General features: G+C 34.4%; 1 long non-coding RNA gene across 2 annotated transcripts in view; it reads right to left on the bottom strand.

The window, feature by feature from the left end:
- Nucleotides 1–26242, bottom strand: part of LOC106506814 — a 391532-nt gene that overhangs the window by 110106 nt on the left and 255184 nt on the right. For both annotated transcript variants that reach the window (XR_002340399.1, XR_002340400.1), the window contains exon 2: nt 16363–16539. This is a non-coding gene — a long non-coding RNA (uncharacterized LOC106506814). The remainder of the gene's footprint in view (nt 1–16362; nt 16540–26242) is intronic.

Genomic DNA, 26242 nt, shown 5'->3' with positions numbered 1-26242 from the left:
AGGCACTGATTGACGGTAGCTTAGTTCTGCCACTTCTGTTATGCCATGGTTTTTTCCATCTCTCATTCTTAACTATATTCTCTCATAGTTTAGTAGGCTTGAGCATAGAAGCAAGGAAGTGAATGCAAATAAAAAAAATTTAATCTCTATACCTCTGACTAGAAAAATAAGTTTGTCCCCCAAATAAGCCAACTAACAACTTTATTGTCTCAACACCTATATTTGCCTATTAAAACTGTTTATAATTCTCAAGTTTAAAAAAAGATAGTACAGAAAAAAAATATATACAGCTTAGCTCACATCTTTTGTTCCTTTCAATTGTTACGCTTGACACCTGACATCTTTTGTTCCTTTCAATTGTTACATCAAACTGTTGAAGCCATTATTCTCTAAACCAAATCAATTTAAAAGGAAAAGGTGGTACTATAAAATAAGTGGATAACTCTAAATTGAATGAACAGTTTGAAAATATCTTTTTTCTGTTAGAACTGGGGCTAAACTGCAGGTATGGTTCTTTAAAAGTTCCTTACACAAACCTTTGTAAGTCAAGGTTGCTAACATAAAATGAACCATTTGAAAAATAGAAATTTAGGTCCATGTCATTCCTTTCCTCTCCCATTTCCAGGAATGGGTTACTAACTCCTAAAGCTCCACAAAGAATTTGCTCATTTACTTCACTCAAACAAACAAAAAACAATAATACTAATAAAGATTTAGCTGAAAGTACATATGAAATAAAGAACATGCACATTTTGAAATAAATCAACTTAAAAGTTACCAGAAAAATGCTCTTAAAAAATATAATGGGATACAAAGCATCTTCATGTAATTAGCAAATCCGGATATATTAGAGAAACTCAGCATATTAAATCCTCATTAGCAAACTGACATTTTGTCAGGCATTTTTATTCAAAACCCTCCCACCTGCCTAATCACCAGGTGGCAGTGTAGTAGCATTCATCCATATCAGTCTTTGAAAAGCCTCAATACAAGTAGCATAGCAATGATATTTTCACATAGAATAGGTAGAAATGCCTAGGTTTAAATTTTTTAAGTGTTTTTTTTAATTCTCTCCTAGTATTAAAATAGCCATGCACACATTTTCACAAACTGCCTTTTGCTTTGAATATTATGTAAATAGTTTCTTTCTCTAATTTTCTAAGCTAGAAAAACCGAATATATATCACCTAACTGTTCTTCATTGTCTTACAGTTTTAAATAGGGATACTTTCTACATCAGAGTAGGAAGTAAATTACGATGTGTGTTTTGTTTTTGTTTTTTCTCCCAACTAGCACTTTTCAACAAATGGATTAAGGCAGGGTTTTCCACAGCTTTAACAAAAGCATATGTGAGTAGACTACAAACCTTTAAAGACAAGAATTCTGACATTTCATTTTTCTTATCTAAACTTCTCCAGCTGTCATTATGCCATCTGAGACAAGTCTTCAGTCTACAGTGCTATCCCACTCTATTAATTCCTTTGTATTTGCACAATGTCTATTCAGCAGTTTAACCGGGACAATAGAACCAATTTCAACATTTGGTTTCAAATACCCAAGATTTATTATGTCTGAATTCCTCTTTTTTTGCAGATGGAAATTCAGAGATCCAGGTTATGTCATCTGATCCAATGTCAACTGGTGAGATTAGTTCAGTACCTAAAACTTGTAACATTTGTGTTTTCACTCTGAGTACAGTGTCATATCATTCCGCAAATACTCTTGGTGGACTGGAAAGACGTTTGGGAATGCCTCCTAAACCCTGTATGTAATCTTTTCCTGTATTTAGAGTCAGTGGAGGAGGATGAGATTGTCTTTGAAGGAAATATGTAGGAATTATTTGGGAGGCAAAGGAAAATGTCTTTTGTAAATACTGGGATGAAACTGTAGGTATGGTTCATTAAAAATTGACTACACAAAGCCTTTGGAAAACAAAAAGAAAGGGAACTACAATATGATCTGAAGAATTTCTGGAGGTCTTAGAAGATCAATTTGAAAAAATATTTATACTTTGATTTGAGAAAACATTCTTCTACTTCCATATGCTTGAGGCAGCTGACATTTTTTTTTTTACCCTAAATAAAATGATCCAACTTCACAGCTAATATAGAAAATGATACCATTATAATCCATGTCAGGTTGTTTAGCAACTATTTTTTACTTACATAAAATTTTTTAAAATTTATATTAGAACATTTTACAAAATATGTTAAAAGTTAAAAAAGACAAGGCCCAAAACTAGGATCCAAAGAATTCATATTTTAACTCATTTTCCATCCTAGCCTTTAGGAATTCTTTGTCTAAAATTCCAACTATGCTGGGGACAAAACTCAATTATACATTATTGTAACCAAAGTTTATATAGCTTTCTTTGGATAAAATTGGATAGATGGATTGGTCCAAAATTTCAAAAGATATCTCTACTGAATTGCAAAGCATTTCAATTTCTTGGTTTTTAGGATGTTCCTTCTGAAATCTTCAAATATAAACATATATAATATCATAAAATAATTACATTAAAATAAACTCAACCTAGGCAATACGTACTACAATGGAAACTAATTATCAATAGCTGTAAGATGAAAAGTGTTGTAAATAATACTTTAGAGTTTTGTTTTTTTTTTTTTTTTTGGTCTTTTATCGTTTTAGGGCCACACCTGCGGCATATGGAAGTTCCCAGGCTGGGGGTCAGATCAGAGCTATAGCTGATGGCCTACACCACAGCCACAGCAACTCCAGATCCGAGCCACATCTGCAGCCTACGCCACAGCTCACAGCAACTCCAGATCCTTAACTCAATGAGCGAGGCCAGGGATCAAACCCATAACCTCATGGTTCCTAGTCGGATTCGTTTCTGCTGCGTCACGACAGGAACTCCCTCTAGAGATATTAAATCTTGAATGTTTCAATTATTTTTGTAACTAGTAAAATCCCATACAGATTCTTCATTTACTTCCATAACTACAAAACCATATTCTTAAGACAAATTTTATAAAAGTTATTTTAAATAAATGTTAAATTAGATGATAAACAATGGTGTTAGGTTGATTTTTTTCCCCTCACTCTTAATATAAATTAACCAATAAACATTTCTAAAGATCTTATAATTTGAGAGTTAGATAGGTCTTTGGAGATATTCCATAAAAATATTTCTTTTATAAGTGGTGAAGTTAAGTGGCTTATCTAAAATGAAATAAATAAGCAATGGTAAAATTAGAATTAGAATTCAAATGTCTTAAATCAAATGTCTCTCCCTTAAAATTTTTCCAATTTTTTATAGAAATGTTTAGTTACATTCATATTCTATAGCTTATATGTACAATTCTTAGTGGATCCCTAAAGTTTATTATGTAAAATTTAAGGCAAATTTTTTCTTCTTATATTTTTTAGGGCCATACCTGTGGCATATGGAAGTTCCCAGGCTAGGGGTTGAATCAGAGCTGCAGCTGCCAGCCTACGCCACAGCAACACTAGATCTGAGCCACATCTGAAACCTATACCACAGCATAGAAACACCATATCCTTAACCCACTGAGCACAAGGCCACAGATGGAACCTGTGTCCTCATGGATACTAGTATCCAACACTTTTGAATTCTAACCCTAATTTCACCATTGTTTATTTGTTTCATTTTAGATAAGTCACTTAACTTCCCCATTTATAAAGGAAATATTTTTTTGTGGAATATCTCCAAAGACCTACCTAGCTCTCAAATTACAAGATCTCTAGAAATGTTTATTGGTTAATTTATATTATTATTATTATTATTATAACAAAATGAAAACACTTGATGTATTTCATTTAATCCTTATCACAAGCCTGGAGAAAGGCAATACTTATTTTCATTATATAAATGGAGAAATTAAAACTTAGAGAGGTTAAGCGATTTGCACAATATTAGTTGTAGACATGCCTAGGATTTGAATTCAAACTTATTTGTCAATTAATTTGATCTTAAGAATGGTAAAAGAGGAGTTCCTGTTGTGGCGCAGTGGTTAACGAATCCGACTAGGAACCATGAGGTTGCAGGTTCGGTCCCTGCCCTTGCTCAGCGGGTTAACGATCCGGCATTGCCGTGAGCTGTGGTGTAGGTTGCAGACATGGCTCGGATCCCGCGTTGCTGTGGCTCTGGCGTAGGCCGGTGGCTACAGCTCCGATTGGACCCCTAGCCTGGGAACCTCCATATGCCGCGGGAGCGGCCCAAGAAATAGCAACAACAACAACAAACAAAAGACAAAAAGACCAAAAAAAAAAAAAGAATGGTAAAAGATAGTAACTTTTCCTAATAAAAATAATAAGGGGATTTACCATAATGGCTCAGTGGTAACAAATTTCTACTTTCCAAAAGAAAAAATACTGAATCTGTTTTATTTTTTCTGATTATTTATTAATCAACTTATAAAAAGAAATATTTAAAAATTACACACAAGACCATCTGTTTCTACTGCAATCTACTTCTTTATATATTAGATAACTCAGGTTCTGATACTTACTTTAGCCACATTTTGAAGAAAAATTCAGATTCAGGAGAATCATTTAACTGGTGAATATCTAAATATAAGAATGATTGGAACCTGAACACCACAAAGAGCAGGAAGAAGGCACAAAAGGGATTGAGGGAGGGAAAAAAATACACATAGAGGATATTAAGGAAGGAAAATGAAGAAATGTTTTGCCATGGGAGTTCCCATTGTGGCTCAGTGGGTTATGAACATGACTAGGATCCATGAGGATGTGGGTTCAATCCCTGGCCTCCCTCAGTGGGTTAAGGATATGGCATTGACATGAACTGTGGTGTAGGTTGCAGACGCAGCTCAAATCCTGCAGCTGCAGCTCCAATTCTACTCCTGGCCTGAGAACTTCCATATGCCATAAATGTGGCCCTAAAAAGCAAAAAAAGAAAAAAAGAAAGAAAGAAAGAAAGTGTTTTGCCTTCACAAATATATTTTAACTGGGGTCAGGAAATAAAATGCTAATAAAAAATAAAATGCTAATTTGATTTAGTACGAATGTATTTAGTGTGAGCATGTAGTTTTCAAAAAAAAAAAATTGCCTGGTTAACAAGAGTCCTCATGAATAGAATAAAACAAAATTCCTAAAAGGGAAAAAACTGCCTGGTTAACAAGAGTCCTCATGAATAGAATAAAACAAAATTCCTAAAAGGGAAAAAACTGCCTGGTTAGCAAGAGTCCTCATGAATAGAATAAAACAAAATTCCTAAAAGGGAAAAAATTGCCTGGTTAACAAGAGTCCTCATGAATAGAATAAAACAAAATTCCTAAAAGGGAAAAAATTATGTTGCTTAAAGGAAACTATTTTTTATTCAGAGGAAAATTAATTTTAAATATAGAAATAATAATTTAAAAGACTGTGATTTCCAAAATGCTTAAATAACTTTTTGGGTACATTGGTCAGCTCAGTTTTCTCTGGGGTAATTTCTTTTAGATCCATCTAATATACATTCGTGTCAGTTATTTATTTTAACACATCAACATTTTTCTATCATATTTGCTTCTAGTTCACAACTTCCTAGGATTGTTACAATTAACTGGTAGGTAGTATAAATTGTCAGGGTGCGGGCAGTGGGTTAGTACCCGCAGATTTTATTTGTGTGGTCTTGTTTTAAGAAAATGAGAGGCGATGATTTATTTTTAGATGTGATAGAAGCCAAAGAAAAAGTGGATGAGATATAAACTATGTAATCTTTATATAGATAAAAGTTTATGAAAAAGGCAATAAGAAATAAATGGAGAAATAAAAGAAAATGAGTTTTCACACATTATTCACCTTAACTTCTTATTTGCCAACTGATAGCATGTCAATACAAGAGATGGCCTGAGGTTTTGACTTTCATTCTACTCAATCCCACTTGCCCCAGTTCAAATTTCAACCTCCTCTATATTCTTTATTTCATTTCTTTTAACTAAAATAGGAAAAAAAAAGTCCTCCTCTCTAAAAGACTTTCTCTTCACAATCATAAATTCAACCCTGGGACTCTGAACTTTCATGCCTTTCTTTCATTTTAAAAATATTATCGTATGATAATTGTAATGAAAGTAATCAGAATCTGTATGCTTGTAGCATTATCTTTCAATAATTGTGACAAAAATTACTTTGGAAAGAAAGAAGTTATTAAAGTGGCCATGTCAGTGGAAAAATTGTTCCATTAACTATTCTATACATAGAAACATTATTAAAAGTGGTAATTGACCATGGCAATATAATGAAGCTGATTGATTTAACCATATATACCTTGCGTGTGTATATTCTAATTGTTTGCAGTATTAAGTTTTTTGACTAATACACTCTTGTCAGTTAGGACCAAAGATTTATCTATTTGAGGAAGTGTAAACAAGTTAATAAGTTTTACTAATTTTATACTCATTTCATTATAATCTAATATTTAATATAAAGACCATAAAGGATGAGATAGGAAAAAATACATTTAGGAAATCCATCATAGATCTGAATGAGGGGCATATGTGAAAGAACAAAATTCAGAAATAACAATTGTTACTGAAGACATATTACATTCTCAGTAAATGTTAACCACAATTTGTATATATTGCTTTATCCATTTAATTAAACGTTGTTGAACATTCCCAATATAAAGTCCATGTGTGGGCTTTGACTTTGCCACACCACTGTACTCTCAGCATATACAATACCTTCTGTAAATAATTTATTGAATATATGTATACATGCCTACTCTTCAGGAAGAAAAGCGGCAAAAAAACTAGCTTCTTGGATTTGGAGGTACATATATGTATATATTGATTACTGTGTACCTTAAAAATATAGTTTCATCTGGGTGCCTACTGGTTTCTAAAATCAGACAGCTAAACTTTGCTGATTAGAGAATATTCACTGAGCTAAAATGGATTTAATCTTTACTTATGAAAGGGTAAAACCAAATAGAAAATTGAGTCAATCATACCTATAATGACTATATTTTGACTGAAAGTGCTCTTTTTGCTTAAAATAATCAGATAATTACTTAAACCTTCAAATATATATTTTTATGAGTAGGACAAGTTGAAAGATACCAACACATCCATGTGCTTGAATCTCAAACTGAAGAGTCCTACACATCTCCTTTCTTTATAATGCTCTCAGTTAGTTCAACTGGACCTTCAAAGGTGTTGAATCTGCCCAGTTCTTTACATCTCCATGGCTAGTCCAAACCACCACTACTTTTCTTGTGGAACTACAATCTTCCTCCTTCTGCTCTTGACCTCCCTCAATTGTTTCCTAAATAGCAGCATGAATAGTTGCTTTTCCAAGTCAATCCAATTATACTCTCCCTGTGTTTCAAAGACTCCAGTGACTCCTAATTCCACTTAGAATAAAATTCAAATCCTTTACCTGGCTTATGAAACTTGATATAATTTGCATCTCTCTTAGCTCATAATCACTAACTTTAATACACTATATTCTAGCAACATGCGCCTTTTCTCTTTTCTTCAAAACACCGGTTTTTGTTTTTATTTCCCACCCCAGGGCCTTTGCATATGATGTACCCCTTGCCCACACATTTCTCTCCTGGATATTCACATTCCTGATCACTTAGCATTCACACTCACAGGCTTTGAAAGGTCTTTCCTGACCATCTTATCTTAAGAAGACCATCACCTCCATTTATTCTCCATTCCAGCGATTAGCAAATTGTTGCTCCCAGTTCAGCTGCCTTAGAAAATAAGGTTTCATTAAAACACAGCTATGCTATTTGCTTATGTATGACTGTTTATACACCACAACATCAGAGTAGAATAGTTGCAACAGAGACCAAAGGGTCCACAAAATCTGAAGCATTTACTACTGAGCGCTTTGAGAAAATATTTGTCAACCAGTGTTTTATGCCCTGACTCAGAATATAATCCGACAGTATGTTATATTCACATATGCTCGTCTGTTGACTATCTATCTGTGAGCTCTATCACTGCAGAGACATACCCGTATTATTTAATTCTTAGCATGAGCATTGTTCCCATTTCCAAGAATATAGCAGGTTTTATATCTAAAGACAGTTTCCTACTTAATCAAAACCATGCCTGACCTTGTACTTTTGACACGTTCTTCTGGGGAAGATTAGACCCCTCCCTATTGCTATGACTATTGAACTCAGAATGGCTATTTGACTAGATCCAGCAAATGAAAAGTTGATAGAAATATTAAATGCCAACTTTGAGCAGAAACTATAAAAGCCAGTCTTTGGTTCACCCACTCATTCTTTTCTCTTTACCATAAGACCAGCTATGTCCAAAATGGGCACTACTTCACTGACTCAGATCTGGAAGTACAGACTTGACTGAAATGACTCATTTTGGAGATGTTATAAGAAGAAGACATGATCTTTTTACTACAAATCACTCAGATTTGGGAAGGTTCTATGTTATCACAACCCAACTTATCAAAAAAAAAAAAACAGATACAGGGAGTATGTAAGATATATTGTAGATAAAAATAGAATGGCTTTAGATCAGTGAAATAAGTCGTCTTCATCCTACATAGATCTATCTTCTTATTACAGCCGAGGGTGTTCAATGTATCTTTACTAACTGTTCTCTCACATGTCTTGTGATTGGGAACAGATGGCTGCAATGATTTTCAGATGATGTTCTGATGATCTGGGAAACATTGAGCAATCTTTAATCATCTTGAAAGTCTTAAGAAATAATTTGTTATGTATTTGAAAAAATGAGCTGCAAGATTTTTCTCTTCAAGAATGACTTAGCATAGAAAGGAGCTATGATTAGGGCAAAGTATCAAGACCAAGTACTATTCAAGTATTCTGATTTCAACTGTTCAACTGCATTTTCTTTCCTATCAATGTCCAAAAATCTGTGTTGTGCAAAACTATACATTCTGAATATTAAGAAGTTACTGACTAAAAGATCACAATGTTAGCATTCAAATATATACCTGTAAAATTGACATTATAAACTGAGGTAAAAATATTTAGTAAAAATCATTAAAGTTTTACTCACTAATATCTTCATGGTTACTCTTTTTTTTTTTTTTTGTTGTTGTTGTTGTTGTTGTCTTTTTGCCATTTCTTGGGCCGCTCCCACAGCATACGGGAGGTTCCCAGGCTAGGGGTCTAATCGGAGCTGTAGCGGCTAGCCTACACCAGAGCCACAGCAACGCGGGATCCGAGCCACGTCTGCGACCTACACCACAGCTCACAGCAACGCCAGATCGTTAACCCACTGAGCAAGGGCAGGGATCGAACCTGCAACCCCATGGTTCCTAGTCGAATTCGTTAACCACTGCGCCACGACAGGAACTCCAAATTTTACAAAATTTAGATCACACATTGTAGTCAGCTTCATAGCATAGATATTTGCCATTATAAGGTATTTTATTTCTTAGATATTTTTAGAAAATATATTTTATAATATCATGATAATGACTAATAAAGATTTGCTGAAACACTGACCTATTTTAGATAATTTTTGTTTATACATTTTGCTACTTAAACTTCCATTAAAAGAAATTTTTCCCTTTTTCAACTTATGGAAATGCTATTCATACTGTAAATATAACCAAATGACTAGATCATTGATGCATATTGACAAACTGTTTTACATATAGTTTGTACCAATTTTCTACCCATGTTAAATATGCATAGAAGTGCTATCTTAATATATACTCAGTAGAAATATTATCCTTTTTGTTTTTGTTTTTATATTTTGTCAGCTTACAAAGTAAGTTAAAAATGTTCTCAATTGTTTCAATGTATATTCTTTTAAATACTTTTACATATTTGCAATACTGCATTCAAATACTAAGTATTTGAATATCAAACATATATATTCTTTGTAATAAAGTCTAACTTTGGGTTTTCTATTTTATCTCATTTATCCATGCTATACAATGGTTATTTATATTATGGATCCTCTCTTCTCATTTATTTGGATTATTTCCCCAGTGTTAGCTGAATGACAGTAGTAGGTGAAGTTTCTTGAGTTCTTAGTATGTGTTAGCTACACTGCTAAGCAGATAAATCTAACCTTATTAGGAACATAAAGAGAGAGAGAGAGAGAGAGAGTGTGTGTGTGTGTGTGTGTGTGTGAATATTTTGCCTCTAGGAATGAACCTTTTATTATTATCTAATGACTTATTCTTCCTAAAATTGTCTTAGGTCTTAAATTTTGTTGCATATGACATAGTTAATCAACTGCTATTTTCTCTTGGTGAATATTTGCCCATATTTTTCCCATCTTTTTGCTTTCAATAACTCTTGCTATTTTGAAAATAAGCAATCTAACCTTACACCGAAAGGAACTAGATAAAGAAGAATAAACAAAACACAAAGTTAATAGAAAGAAAAAAATCATAAATATCAGAGTAGAAATAAATAAAATAAAGACTAAAAAATGGAAAAGATGATTCAAACAAGATCTGGATATTTTAAAAGATAAGCAAAACTGATAAACTTTTAGTAAGACTCATTAAGAGAAAAAAAGAGGGTCCAAATTAATAAATCAGAAATGAAAAACTGAGACCACAGAAAACAAATGACACCAAAAATTCAAGTAATTGTAAGAGATTACTATGAAGAATGATATGCCAATAAAATGGAAAACTTAGAAGAAATGGACAAATTCCTGGAAATGTACACTCCCCCAAGATTGAATCAGGAATAAACTGAAAATATCAACAGTCTAAGTAAGATTAAAAAAACTGAATTAGTAATTTTAAAAATTCCCAACAAACAAAAGTCCAGGACCAGATAGCTTCAGAGGTGAAATCTACCAAACATTTAGAGAAGAGTTAGTACTTATTCTTTCAATATTTGAATAATTCCAAAAAAAATCACAGAAAGGAAACTCTCCTAAATTCATTCCATAGCTCCAGCAACACTCTGATTGCAAAATCAGACAAGGATACCACAAAAAAGAAAATTACAGGGCAGTATCAACTGATGAACATAATGCAAAAGTCCTCAATGAAATATTAGCAAACTAAATACAACAAAAACTTAAAAAGATCCTACACCATGACCAAGTTGGATTTATCCCAGAGATGTGAGGATGGTTCAATATCTGCAAATCAATCAATGTGATACACCATATTAACCAACCGAAAAATACAAAGTCATGATTATCTCAGTAGATACATAAAAAGCATTTGACAAGATTAGACATCCACTTATGATAAAAATCCTCAATAAAGTGGGTATAAAAGGAACATACCCCAACATAATAAAGCCATAAGTGACAAACCAAGAGCTAACACCACACTCAACAGTGAAAAGCTGAAAACATTTCTTCTGCTCTCAGGAATAAGACAAGAATGCTCACTTTCAGCACTACTTTTATTCAACACAGTATGGGAATTCCTAATTCCTGCAGTCAGATAAGAAAAACAAATAAGAGGAATCAAAATTGGAAAGGAAGAAGTTAAACAGTCACTGGAAGATGACAGTATACTACCCAAGGAAAATCTAAAGACACCACCAAAAAAACCTACTAGAACTCATTAATGAATTCAGTGAGGTTACAGGGTATGAAACTAAAGTATAGAAAACTGCTGAATTCCTATACACTAATAATAATCAGAAGAAATTATGAAAATACCATTTATAATCTCATCAAAATGAATAAAATACTTGGGAATAAATCTAAAAAGGAGGCAAAAAAAAGACTTGCACTCAGAAATAAGACATTGATGAAAGATACTTAAGACAACATAAAGAAATGTAAAGATAAACTGTGCTCAAGGACTGGAATAATTAATATTACTAAAATGCCCTCACTACTCCAGGCAATCTACAGATTCAATGTAATTCCTATCAAAATACTGATAGCATTTTTCATGGAACTAAACAAATAATTCTAAAATTTGTATGGAAACACAAAAGGCCCCAAATAGCCAAAACAATCTTAAGAAAGAAGAAGAAAGCTGGAAATATCACACTCTGTGATTTCAAACTATACCACTAGGCTACATTAATCAAAACAGAATGGGACTGGCACAAAAACAGGCGCATAGATCAATGGAACAGAAGAGAAAGTGTAGATATGAAACCCACAGTTCATTGGCAATTAATCTACAACAAAGGAGATGAAAATATACAACCGTGAAAAGATAGCTTCTTCAATAAATGGTATTGGGAAAACTGGATGCGGAAGAATCACACCAGATTTCTTTCTCCAGTACATGCTCCAGTCTTCTCAGAAGCTCTCACTTGTTCTACCAAGACAGACACTTACAGGACTTTATAAGTCCCTTCCGAATTTGCATTAGGTTTAAAGACTGCATTAGACAGTAGCTGCTGGCTACAGCTGAATGATTACCTATTCAAAGGGAATAGATATTTAGGGAGGGTATAAAGGGAGGCTTTTCCCTCACAGTAACTGCAAGGCAGACTCTTGAGCTCTGTGAAGCCGTAAGAAGGAGAGAATCAAACAACAAGGTTTTATAGTGCTGCTTAGCTTTTCTAAAATCCTTCTGATGAAACAGATGCCAAAAAAAAAAAAAAAAAAAAAAAAGTAGCAATGAACACCTCCAACATCTAGAAATAACGTAAGGATAATAAAAGCTTCATTTTTTTTTTCAGCCCAGCTTTGCTCTCCTACATAATTTTTGTGCTGATGAATGAATTTCTTTCTCCTGTAAACTAGATAAGGAGCAAGTGAATATATGAGCACACCATTCATCACAATGGACCTGATCTACAGAAAATACTCAAGTGGGTGTTACATGATTTTCCTAAGAACACTTGTTAGAAATGATTTAATTAAAATGAATTATTGCACAGCTGTTGCATACAGAACCATTTTGAAAAGGGCCCATTTCTGCCTGATCAGCAATTAAATATAGGTGAAGGGAAATGCCACTTTCTTCCTGATCATATATTCACAGATACCTTTTAACTTGAATAATGGTAAAGAGAGCTGTGTTCCTATCACCTAATTCAAATATTACCATCATGACAACAGTAAACACAATTTTTGAAATATCCTAACATAAATTATGTATGTTAAAATATATCACAAATGCTTATATGTAATTCTTCTAGCTGAAAAGAATTTTTGACATTATTCCACCTAAAAAGTATTTTATAAGTCAAATACTTTTGGAGAACGCTAAATAGTTAAATTGGGTTCTACTGCAAAATGATTTTCAGAGACTTTAGTTGTGAATCTCTAAGAGGTAAATATAGCAGGAAATTTCTCTTTGCTTGGTGATAGAATTATATGTGCCTGTGGGTGTATGCATGTGTGTGTGAGGGTGTATATATGGAGGTATGTGTTAGATATGTAAAATATGTTGAGTGTTTCACAAAACATAATTTTCTGTGGGAAATTGCTGCTTACTAACAGTATTGTATGTATAGATCTATAAAATAGTCTACATGCCCCCTTATCAGTCGTGATGACCACAGACAAGCATATTGCTCTATATTTTAAATCACTGATCATGAAGTCTTCAGGTGATAAGATCCAAAAGCCACTCTGATAAGCAGTTTAACATCACTGACCATTTTCCTGGAAACATGCATATAATTTCAGGAGTTGTAGACTCCTTGAAACTTCTCAAAGTACTGAGAGAAAAAGAGACCTCATTCACAAAAATTTAGGGGGAGAGCATCTATGTGCTATAAAATAAAAACCTGGGTGATTTTGAAAATCATTCAAATCTAAAAGTCTAAAATCAAGAATTGGAGTTGGGTTTCTTCTCTGTGGCCAGAAGAAACTTGAACAGGAGAAATGAGAAGAGACTTATGATTATATATTCATGAATAGTGAGAGCCCCAGCCTTTAAATACAACATACAAATATTCCGTTTATAAAATCAACTACTGGAAGTACCTCAGCCTCATCATAGGAGAATGGATCAGGTGAATAGCTCTATCTTTTCTTTTTTGGCCACCCTATGGCAATATGGAGCTCCCGGGACAGGGATCAGATCTAAGCACAGATGAGACCTATGCTGCACCCCTGGCAACTCTGGATCCTTCACCCACTGTGCCTAAGCTAACCTGCATCCCAGAGCTCTAGAGACACTGTCAATACACTTGCACCACAGCGGGAACTCTGAGTAGCTCTATCTTAAAGAGATTAAAGGTCAAATGCACGGTGGTCAGAGTGCAGACTCTAGAGTCAGACTGCATGGGCTCATATTCCAGCTCCACCATGCATAGCTGTGTGAACTAGAGCAAATCGTGTGGGCCATAAGTATGTCCACTGCTTCTGTAAGATAATAAAAGAAACTAGTTCATCAAGTTGTGATGTTTCTAACCTGTCTGCCTGTATTTCCATTTATATATATTAAGTGCTTGGTGTATATAGATGGAAATACAGACAGATGGATAGACAGATATATATATATATACATACATATACATACACATTCCTATTATAAACTTTTTAAAAAACTTTTTTATAACGTATAAAAATGAAGACACCCTGCAAAATTTATGCACAAAGATTCATATCAGAGAATGTTTCAAATGTTTGAGTTGCATATTTTTTACTAAAAAGGGCAAAAGGGAAAATAGAACATGTGCAGGGGAAAGACTGATTCCAGGACCATGGCCTTTTGAGGGAGAATAGTGCTAGGAAGTCTCATAACAGCTCAGTAACTTCTAGTCCAAGATATTTTACAACACAATATTTTTTTTTATCCATCACATTTCAAATGATTAATCTGCTAACTTGCAGATTCAGTCTGAGTCAGGTAGGAAGTAAAAACTGGCTGATGAGCTGTGCTGTCTGAAACTGGATGTGATTGTAAAGATATACAAAAAATAAAGGCTTTTCCTTGGGTTTCATAATTTTAGCATTTCTTAAAAGAATTTCATTACCCATAAATACATTAAATAATTTTAAGTTCAATATTTTTTTCTTTTTGGCTCATGTGGCTAGCATTATTTATTTATTTATTTATTTTACAAGGGGAAAAAAAAGCATTGATTTTTTTATGCAAATATCTAAAAATTATACTGCAAGTGGTGACTTTCATTCCAGACTGTCTGGTGTCATGTATTTGTGCTAACATTTGAGTGATCTTGGTCAAATTCCCCATCCATTTTGGGTTGTTCCATGAATATAATAAAAATAGTTTCTTACTTGACAGAGTAGCTATGAGTGTTTCATAAGATTTCACATTTTAAACACTTAGAATATAGCCTGGAAAATAGTAAGTGCTGGATAAATTTTAACTGTCATAATAGTGGATTACCAGATTGCATATCAGCTGAGTACAAGGTATTTGTTATTCTGTCTTTGCAGGGTTTCTTTCCCCCTCACGGATAGCCTTATTTTCACTGAGAAAAGATTCCTTGTCACTGTATGAAGACATCTAATAGATGTGATTCCCATAAATGATCAGTGAACTGTTAACACAGCATTTTTTGACTCCAGTAGTATTACTTTCATTTACTGAAGCTGTTGCTCCCTGGTTTGTAATCATTATTGTTCAGCTTAGTGTGAAAAAAGTGTTTAGCTTCGGTAAGGCATAGACATCACTTACACGCAAAACTAAGGTGCCAACTACATCTGGGAACATCCCTACACATTTCTATTAGTAAATTGATATGCCAGGGTGACAGATAATTCATATAATTTAGATGTGAAATGTGATCCATGGAGCGGCTTCTTCGCAGGTGTGGCTTATATTAGGGAACTCTGAAATCTGTAATTGGACCAGAGAACCAGTAGATTCAAACTTTGCTCTATCATAGAGTAAGTTGACGCATATACACAATTCAATTCAATATATCATTAGGAAGCAAAGAGAAAAAAAAATTGTCCTCAGAAAGGCTTTCTCAACAATTGTCAGGCCTGAGACTCAGACAGTAATTTACATAGACTGAATTAGTTCTTATAGAAGTTCCACCAAGTAAAGCCGTCCTGAGCGTATCATGCCCTAGCAATTGTCATAAGGGCTCCCACAATGGAAATGTCTCAGTTGCTCTTAAGATTGATGAGAGGATTCTATTCAAACACCAGAGCCTTACATAGTTAGTGAATTAACCAGCAGCAAATATCTGTTATACACGTCTAACGGACTTCCACTGCTGGGAAGCGGAGGTAACTGTGTAGATCCTGCCTCGCCTGGAAGATCAGTGAGTTAATCAGTAAGTGTTGATGGAATACCTACCTCATGCCCAGTGCCAGGAACAGTGGGATATTACTGCGTCGACTCTGGAATTACTAGGCTCAGACTAACAAGGAGCTTATTTCAGGGACATCAGCTAGGAATGATAATTACTTTTTTCATGTGAGAAAGACCATTATCTCCAAATGCAGATTTAGTATTTTAAAGCACATGGACCGTAAAAGAAAGTGAGTTAACAATGAATGCTCTCATATTGAGGAAAATGAAATCCCAAAAGGGTAAGTTACTTACCTAAGAAAATACAATTATTTAATAGAATGGACTGATTCAGATTCTAGGTACTCCCTGCAAAGCCAGGGATGAAAACTTCATTGTTTTCTACTTCCTTGCTCCTTCAATTTCCTCATTTATATTTTCCTTTCTTTAATGTGTGAATTCAAAGCAGCTGCATTTCCTGGGCTTCAACATCTGTAAGAAATTGAACATCAGGGATTTTTTTTTTTCTACTTTCTATCCTAGATACCAGCATTTGTGACTATTCTCGCTACCACCTGATGTTCATGGGGGGGGGGGAAATCCCTGAGTTAGCTAGATAAAAAAGTGATAATCTGACCAAAGTACCTATAGTCCTGGGTCTTAGAGTTCACTTTCAATAACTATCCCCTTCCCTCTGCCCTTTGCTGGCATTGCTAGAAATGGCTCTGACTGCTTTCCCACATTTAATCACAGATAATATCTAGAAACCGTCCATATATTTAGTTATTTATGATCATTCAGGGAAAAGATCTAAGGAGAAGCTGAAGGCTTATCCATTTTCCCCCTAAACTATATTTTCTAATATCTTAAATATTGCCTGGCTGGGCCACTGGGGCCAATTTCCTACTCTTAGCTTGAATCTCTAAAAGTTAAAATCCTACTTAATTCATGACTGCTCATCTTTAATTTAAAAATAAAATATACCATTAAAATTTTGAATGTATTTCAAGCAATAAAACGCCAGTAAATATCTGAATGTCCACCTAGATTTATCAAATTTTATTTTGCTGTATTTGCTTCATAATCTTTCTATGAAGTAAAAATGCTATGTAGAAGTTGTAGCTCCTTAGGTGTCCTCTACCAGTCCTGTTATTTTTCCTCCATGTGCAGAGAAAATTTGGCCAGGGTGTTACATGTGTTTTATAAATATGTGCATATATTAATAAAATATGTATTATTTGCATGTTAAAACTTTGACATATTTTGTATCATTACGTATTGGACCTTCTGGTATACCTTTTAAATATTTTGCAATTAATCAATATCGGTAGATGAAATTTAGCTCACTAGCTACTATACAATATTTTATTATATAAACAAATCACAATTCATTTATTTTTCCTCTAGTCATTGATGCTTAAGTTTGCTTATAATTTACTCCTAAAATATTTTAATAAGCATATTTGTTGATATGCTTATTATGTGTATTTGCATGAGAGTTTCATGAGATAATTGCTTATAGTAAAGTGATTTATACTATTTTATTAGCTCTTGCCAGATTGTTCTTCAAAATGGTTGCAATAAATCACATACCCTTCCTTGAGAACTTTTTTGCTAGGCACTCAGAAACATTTGTTATTTTCAACATTTAATTTTTTTCATCAATTTGATGGATGTGAAATAATGCCTTGTTTTAATTTGCATTGTAAGGATTGCTATTAAAATGAACATCTGTTCACATGTTTATCAGCCATTTGGGTTTTCACTTCTGTGAAATGTTTGCTAGTGCCCTTTATCTTTTTCATTGAAATGTTTGTCTTTTTCTTATTGCTTTTTAGTGGTTCTTTACATATTCTGGATACCCATTCTTGGCTCATTATATGTATGACAAATATCTATTTCAAGTCTATGGTTTATATTTTCATTTTATTAAGTGTGTATTTTGAGGTCCTGAGCAATTTTTTTTTTTAATGGCCGCACCCTCAGCATATAGACGTTCCCCAGGCTAGGGGTCGTATTAATCCAAGCTGCAGCTGCCAGCCTCCAACACAGCCATAGCAATGCCAGATCTGAGCTACATAGGCCACCTATGACACAGCTCATTAACCCACCAAGCAGGGGTAAGGGGTTGAACCCACATCTTCATGGGTACTATTTGGGTTCATTTCTACTGAGCCACAACAGGAACTCCTATTTGTTTTTTATAGTAAAAATTGATCAGCATTTTCCTTCTTTGGTTTGTACATATTTGTATTATCTAATAAATCCTTCTCTAATTAAATATGTAAAATTTATCTATAGTGCCTTTTTTAAATTAAATAAAATGTCTTTCTCATTCAGATCTTTAATTCACATGACATTTATTTATAATGTAAAGATTCTACTTTATTTTATTGTGTAAATAAGTTATTGCTTCTGCCTAATTATCATACATTTAATTATACTATTTAATCATTTATTAAATAATTAATTTATACTATTTCTTTCTTCTTCTTTTTTGGAGTGGGGATTGGGGCTCCACTGTGAAAAAGTACTCCAGATGATGGTGGAGTGGGCTAAACTCAAGGCCTCTCACAGCCCCTCTGCCCTAAGGTTTGCAGTAGTCAGGAACCTCAGGCTCCCCAACCCTTCCTGCAGTTATGGAAGGGTCTAGAGCCTTCCTCACAATTTGGTTTGTTGAGAAAGTACTCTTTTTATCTGGGAGCTTTTGAACAAACTAACATATATATATATATGTATATACATATATATATATATACACATACATAGTTTTGTCCCTGGACTCTAATCTTATCCCTTGTCCAAATATATAATCCTGGAAAATACAACACTCTCCTACCTACCCTACAATTTCCCTAATCTTTATGTGGTCAGAGATTTCCATCACCTTTATTCATTGTTTTATTATAAACATTTAACTCCATTTTGGTACCTGAATCATCTTCAGTAAATACTCGAGGAATTAATATCATTAGGTGTGGGTATAGTTTCCCTCGCCTACTTTTTCTACAAAATTTGCCATACTATGCTAGGTTCTTTGTTTCTCCACATGCGATTTTGTTCAATAATTCAACTTCTGTGAAAAATATTACTGGTAATTTTATGGGAAATGCATTGGATTAGAGAACATTTGGAGTTATCTTTCATTTTCATGCTTAGTATCCCCATCCAATAATGACGACTCTCTCTGTATTTGGATCTTTTTATTATGACTTCTGTTAAACATTTTTACCTTTTCTCCAGGAAGGTCTTTCACATTTTTATTTCATATATGTTTTACTAATTTGTTAAATGCTATTGTAGGAATACATTTTTTAAAAAATTGTATAGATTATGTATAGGGTCAAATTAATTTTCTGTAGCAAACTTACTATGCCTATAAAGCTAATTAGTGTTGAATGCTTGAAGATTCTCCCAGATTTTCTACGTATACAATCATATTATAAGCAAAAAATGACATGTGTGTGCTTTTCTTTATTATCATTTTACTATGTGGATTAACACATGCATTACAATGTTGAATAGACTCTAAAGGAAAAGGTTATAAATTTCAACATTATAATATTTTGCTATATACCTTTTATCTAACTTCTGACTCAGATGATTAACAATTCTCAGACTTTCTTCTTTTGTAGTATAAAATTAAAGGCTACAGTTTTTCTTCAAACTACTACTTTACTTATATTTCATAGGTTTTTACACAGTTTTCATTATTAACAGTAAGTTGTGTATTTAGAATTTTTAAATTATAAATTACTTAGAATACTGTTGTAGCTGCGTTTTCAAATAAATGGAAATTCTTTTTAACTTTGGGTAAGAATAATAAAAAGTTACAGTTAAAAAATGCATGAAAAGGTGTTCCCAGTGTAGCTCAGCAGGTTAAGAACCCAAAATAGTCTCCATGAGGATACGGGTTCTATCCCTGGCCTCACTTAGTGGCTTAAGGATACAGCATTGCCATAAGCTGCGGTATAGGTTACAGATGCAGCTCAGATCCGGTGTTGCAGTGGCTGTGGCATAGGCTGCACCTGCAGCTCTGATTCAACCCCTGGATCAAGACATTCCATGTGCCATGGGTGTGGCCATAAAAAGGAAAGGAAAAAAAAGCAAAAAACATGCATGAACAGAGACATGAACTACATGAGGATATATAATTAAAATTTATATTGCCTATGTGGAGTCTTAAAAATTCATGAACCTCCCTATAGTAGTAGATGCAGGTTTTTCTCTAGTGCAACTTTTTACTGAGTATGTCTCCCTTTAAGAGTCATAGACGCAAGCTTTTGTTTGCACTTTTGATTAGTTCCTTCTCAAATTTTTGACTCCTCAAATTTTTGACTCCTGTCTGCATGGATCTTATCCGAATGACCTAAATATCTCTGAAATAAAACCCATAACCATGTAACTCCACCCAGTGCCTCCATGGTGTAAGCCCAGGAGCACACTGCTTTGGCTGTTCTCTTTTCATCACTGGCTCCTTGAGATAGACCCTATAGCATAAGCTGGACATTTGAGATAGTGTTTATTGCATGTTAATTTTCATTTTTGTGTATCTGCTGTAATAGGGTTTTAGGTTCTTCCTATTATGATATAGCTGGGATCAAATGCCTGCTCTTCTGTTTTTATCTTTTATTTTCCTTTCCATTAATTATAGAGCCATTACACTCAGTTCTCTCTGAATAGCATAGTTCACAGCACTTTTCTACCTCCAGCTATGCTAAATAAGCCATGGATCAATTCAGATGTAGGCTGTATTACATTCCTTTACCTCATAGCTTCTGCTCCAATCTCTTCTTTTTCTCTAGTAAAACATTTTGTAAAAAGGTGACTCGACACATTTTCCTCCCCCAGCCTACCTACTTCCTCTCCTATCATCCAGCTTTTTTGGTTATATAAAGATTTTTGTAGATCTTGTCACTACCTAGCAGGGATGGCAAATGTGTTTCATCCTGGAAGTCAGTTCTGATCTAAAGGTACTGGCTGCCAGCAGTATGCTAGAAAGAACTTTAGCTGCTTCTGGTCTGGGAAGGGGGTGGGGAGTCATGGGGGAGGGTTGTGATTGACAGAGAAGCAGGGATGTATGTACGAGATGTTTTAACATCACTGAACAGTAACACATTACCATCTACAATTACCAAAACAACCCAGATTTGGTGAGGAGAGGATGTTTTCATCAACATACTGAATTACTTCCCATGTGCCTCGCTCTATTTTACTCTCCATTTCCAAATCATACTTACTGTACTAGCAAGAATATGGGATGTGGAGTTAGGAATACGCCAAATTGCAATCTTGGTTCTACCACTCACTAATGAGGTGACTTGAGATTTTAAAGCATCTTCTCTCACTGTATTATTCAGCCTTTTTATTGTCAATGATATTCTAGGTAGTTCACCAGATTCCCTAAAACCACTACCTTAATCATTTAAAAATGGCCAGGAAGCTAATTATCATGATTCTTGCCAAAGGGATGATAAAAGTGAGCCCTCCAAAATACTCATAGTATTACTTTTCTATAAACTATTTTATGTAGTAACCATGATATAATTTATAGCTTTTTAAGAAGAGGGAAGAACATCGTCATCTCCTCATAGATAGTCTTTTTTATAAAAAAGTCTTTTCTATAAACCATCATTATAAAACACATTATAATAATTCCAATATACATATTATTTTTAGTAATACCAGTGGTCTATCATAATATGACCTTTCTCTGAGCAGTTTTCAATGACTTTCTGTTTGTTATTTCCTATTTGTTTAGATACTTTGATTATATAATTATGACCATGTAATGTTGATGTGAAATGAAGGCAGTTTTACTTCTTCTGGGACATTATAAAAAGGTATTTCAAAAACAGAATTACTGTATCATCAGAGTCCAGGCAGGAGACAGAAACATACCTGCAAGTTGACAAAGAAAATGTACCATGCTATACGGTAGAAAAAAAAATAATGTATTGGGGAAATAAAAAAACAAATAAAATAAATAGAAAAAAGAAAAATAGAAAATGTAATATAAAAATAACTACTAAAAAGTAGTTAACTATTGAAAGGTTAAAATGTACTCTAAAGAGTCTAGAATTATCAGGTGGAAAAAAAAACAAAAGCAGATATTGTCATTAGGTTGAGGAAGAGTGGACAAGGAAAGAACAGAGGACTTAGAAGTTCTTGTCTAAGGATGGGTTCATATCACTTCAAAGAGGATATAGCTACAACAGAATGCCTATGGTGCCTGTGGTGAAGACACCTGTCAGAGGGTCCAAGATAGAGCTGCTCTATAGAACAGACTCATTGAGAGGGCAGCTGTCTGAAAATATGAGAGGAACTATGTGACAGAAATGGTCTCCCGACCTGACAGGAAGGCTAGAACTGGTTTGCGCAGACCACTTGGCCACCATGCTGAATAACAAAGAAAGAACAGAGTGTAGAGATGAAAGGCATTTCTGGGCTAGTGCACTGAAGTGTCCCTCCAGCAGCCTTAACTAACAGAGTCTAATATTGCACCATCTGACAAAGGAGAAATGTCTAAAGGGTATGGCTCTGGTATCACAAGTTTGTTGAAGAGCTCCAAATTATCAAATGAATTTGAAAATATGTGTAATAGGTTGATAACATATCAAGAATGTTTTCATATGAATCTTTAACCTATATTATTCTTCTACATTTGAATGATCATAATATAGTTTCACAATATTTGCTAGTGAAAGAGATTTTATTCTAAATTTAGAAAATCTCTTCAAAGAACAATAACAATTAAAATTCTTGAGGCATGAGTGACTTTAACCATGAGCTAGATTTAAAACTTCAAGCCTCTAACTTGAAGTTACTTGTTATATCCTTGTATTAAAAAAATAATAAAGAGTGTATTTGTCTCTATGGTTTAGTTTTAACCCACCTAAATTAGTTTTCTAGGAGCATGCATTCTAAAATTGAGTGGAAAATATATTTATTGATTGCCACATTTTGTAATGATTTCCAGACAATAGATTAAGAACTGGAATAGAGCTTTTGATTGATGAGTGGATTATCATTTCTAAGTAAAAGAATACCCTTTACAGAAAAACTTTGGAGTCTATACTTTTTTCTTAAGAATATTCTGGAGTTTTTTCTCAAGAGAATATATCTAGAAATTGTTGCCCTTCAATCATGCAGAATGAACAAGGGTATCTGCTTTATATCCTGCCATCTAAAAATAAGGAAATAGTTAAAAATCACTAAATTTCATGTCATCTCATCTGACCTTGCCAAACTCAAGAATTATCTGCCTAACAATCAAATGCTGTAATGCATAACTACAACTGCTGGTTTCCAGAGGAATCCATCTACTATCTCGTTATTAGTCCTTAAAAGTCTACAAAGACAAATACCATATGATATCACTTATAACTGGAATCTAATATCCAGCACAAATGAACATCTCCTCAGAAAAGAAAATCATGGACTTGGAGAAGAGACTTGTGGCTGCCTGATGGGAGGGGGAGGGAGTGGGAGGGATCAGGAGCTCGGGCTTATCAGACACAACTTGGAATAGATTTACAAGGAGATCCTGCTGAATAGCATTGAGAACTTTGTCTAGATACTCATGTTGCAACAGAAGAAAGGGTGGGGGAAAAATGTAATTGTAATGTATACAGGTAAGGATAACCTGACCCCCTTGCTGTACAGTGGGAAAATAAAAAAATTATATAAAAAAAATTTAAAAAAATATATAGGCTAAAAAAAAAAAAAAGTCTACTATCTAAGCATTATCCATTTAGTTCATGGATTTGAACCCTTTTAAAACGTAGACATCTTGGGAATAGAAACACCATGTGACTCAACTTTTATTTTCATTTTTTAAAAAATAAATTAAATTCAAATATTTTCCTAATAGGGAAAACATGGAGAAAATACGTGCATACCTGCACCAACGGAGGGATGGCAAAGAAGCACTGCATAAAAGATAAATGGTTTAAAAGTTAGGGGAAGAAGGGGCCAAAGACCACCAACAATTTCACAAGTTTATTGTTTATACTTGGTGTTCCATTCCAAATCCCAATACCTTTCTGTCAGCAGAAATGTGAAAATAATAATGACAAGTAACATGTATATCATCTCTAAAAATGTGTTTTAGAATTTGGAAATGAACACTGTAGAAAATTAAATGTTTTTGCTAAATCTGTTTAACAGGACTTTCTGTCATAGAGCTGCAGAAACAAATCCAACTAGGAACCATGAGGTTGCGGGTTTGATCCCTGGCTTAACTCAGTGGGTTAAGGATCCAGTGTTGCTGTGAGCTGTGGTGTAGATTGTAGATGCAGCTCCGATCTGGCATTGCTGTGGCTGTGGCATAGGCTGGCAGCTGTAGCGCTGATTAGACCCCTCCGATTAGACCCACGGCATGTGGAACCCCCACATGCCATGGGTGCGGCCCTCAAAAAGACAAAAAGACAAAAGAAAGAAAATTGTTTAACAGAACTAAAGAGTGCAGTGGATACCTGAGGCAATGGATGTGCTTGTGGTTACTTTGCTTAATGTCTGTTATAATGCTCCCCTCTCTGTGAAGGCCTGTGCTACTTCTACGTTAGATAGCTAGAAGTCCTTTGGATGGATACTTTTCACGGTTTTGGGGGTAAAAATACTGAATCTTTTTCTGTTCAATTCTTCTTTCAAACTAAATGTTCCTTTTGTTTCTGTGTTTTTATTTTAACAATTTGGGGAAACACAAGGGAGGAAGGCTAGAAGAGACAGGTTAGAAATTGAAGACAAGAGGAGTTCCCATCGTGGCGCAGAGGAAGCGAATCTGACTAGGAACCATGAGGTTGCAGGTTCGATCCCTGGACTTGCTCAGTGGGTTAAGGATCAGGCATTGCCGTGAGCTGTGGTGTAGGTCGCAGATGCGTCTCGGATCCCGTGTTGCTGTGGCTCTGGTAGGATGGCAGCAACAGCTCCAATTGGACCCCTAGCTGGGGAATCTCCATATGCCACGGGTGTGGCCCTAAAAAGACCAAAAAAATAAAAGACAAAAAAGACAAGACATGGAGATTGGAAAGGGAAATTAAAATGTAATGTGATGCTGTCTCAGCCAGCAGGTTCTGCCATGTTTTTTTGTAGTTCAGCCACTTTTACCCACATTCCCTCTCTTAGATCTGCCAACACTCAGGCCACTTCACTCATTTTTACCCTGGGCCACTGCCCTGCAGCCAACCTTGCAGTCCCACTCCAGCATTTCCCTATTCATTTTTTTACTCCCTTGGAGTCCCAAGGTAACAGCCAGTAAGTTGATAACTGGGCTTTAGCAGAAGATGGGTATTACTCTTTCCCTGGTCCCAGTTCTATATATTTTATGTAGGCTCTGAAATCAATACTAAGTATTTGTTTTGATTTAAAAAAAAAAATACCTTGGGCCGAGATATAGGAGGTGTTATGAATACATGAAGTTGGACATAGCTTTCTGGGGTCAAGTAGAGGCTACCCATTACTTCTATGTTCAGACTGTCTTACTCAGCATCTTAAAATGTGTAAATGCCTGGGGAGAATATGCTGGGTGATTTAAACAAGATAGCTTATTCTCCAGAGTCATAATTAAAAAACTCAGTTTGAGGACATATTTTTGAAAGAGTTTTTAAAAAATCAGATTGCAGTTTTTCTTGGGATGGATATTGCATTTGTTGTTAGCTCTAGGAAACTAGCTAACCTCAGGGGATAATAATCCTTAAAATAGTCAAGATTTTGGGGAGCAAGATAGAGAAGAAAGCAGACTTGATTGCTCAATATAAAACTAAGTTAAAAAGGATGTTATCAGCAATTAACTACAAAGCTTAATTCTAAAGGAAATAGAAAGAATCAAAGTGGAAACATTTTTAAAGAGATGAAAACACTACTGGGAGCTCCACAGGGTATGAAATTTCTAAGAGGCCAAAATCAATTCATATTTTCTTGTTTCTAGGCAATATTCAGCTTTCAGCCACTTTATGGGGATGTGGGGGATACAACTGCTGAGAACATATTTAAAAATTAGAATAAGCCAGTTTGACCCCAGAGCTTTCATCTCTCTCTTTCTCCTCTTTTTCCCTCATTGTGCTTCACAAATAAGTTATCACCATAAGCCAAAAATGGAACTGAAACATCACAATGCAAGGCTTCATTAAAAATCAAACAAAATGAAACTGCTTGTAGTAGTCATGACAAGACTTACCATTAACTGCTAAGTCAC

The sequence above is a fragment of the Sus scrofa genome, chromosome 18, assembly GCF_000003025.6.
Source record: "Sus scrofa isolate TJ Tabasco breed Duroc chromosome 18, Sscrofa11.1, whole genome shotgun sequence".
Taxonomy (NCBI): Eukaryota; Metazoa; Chordata; class Mammalia; order Artiodactyla; family Suidae; genus Sus; species Sus scrofa.
This window is presented reverse-complemented; position numbering and strand designations above follow the sequence as displayed.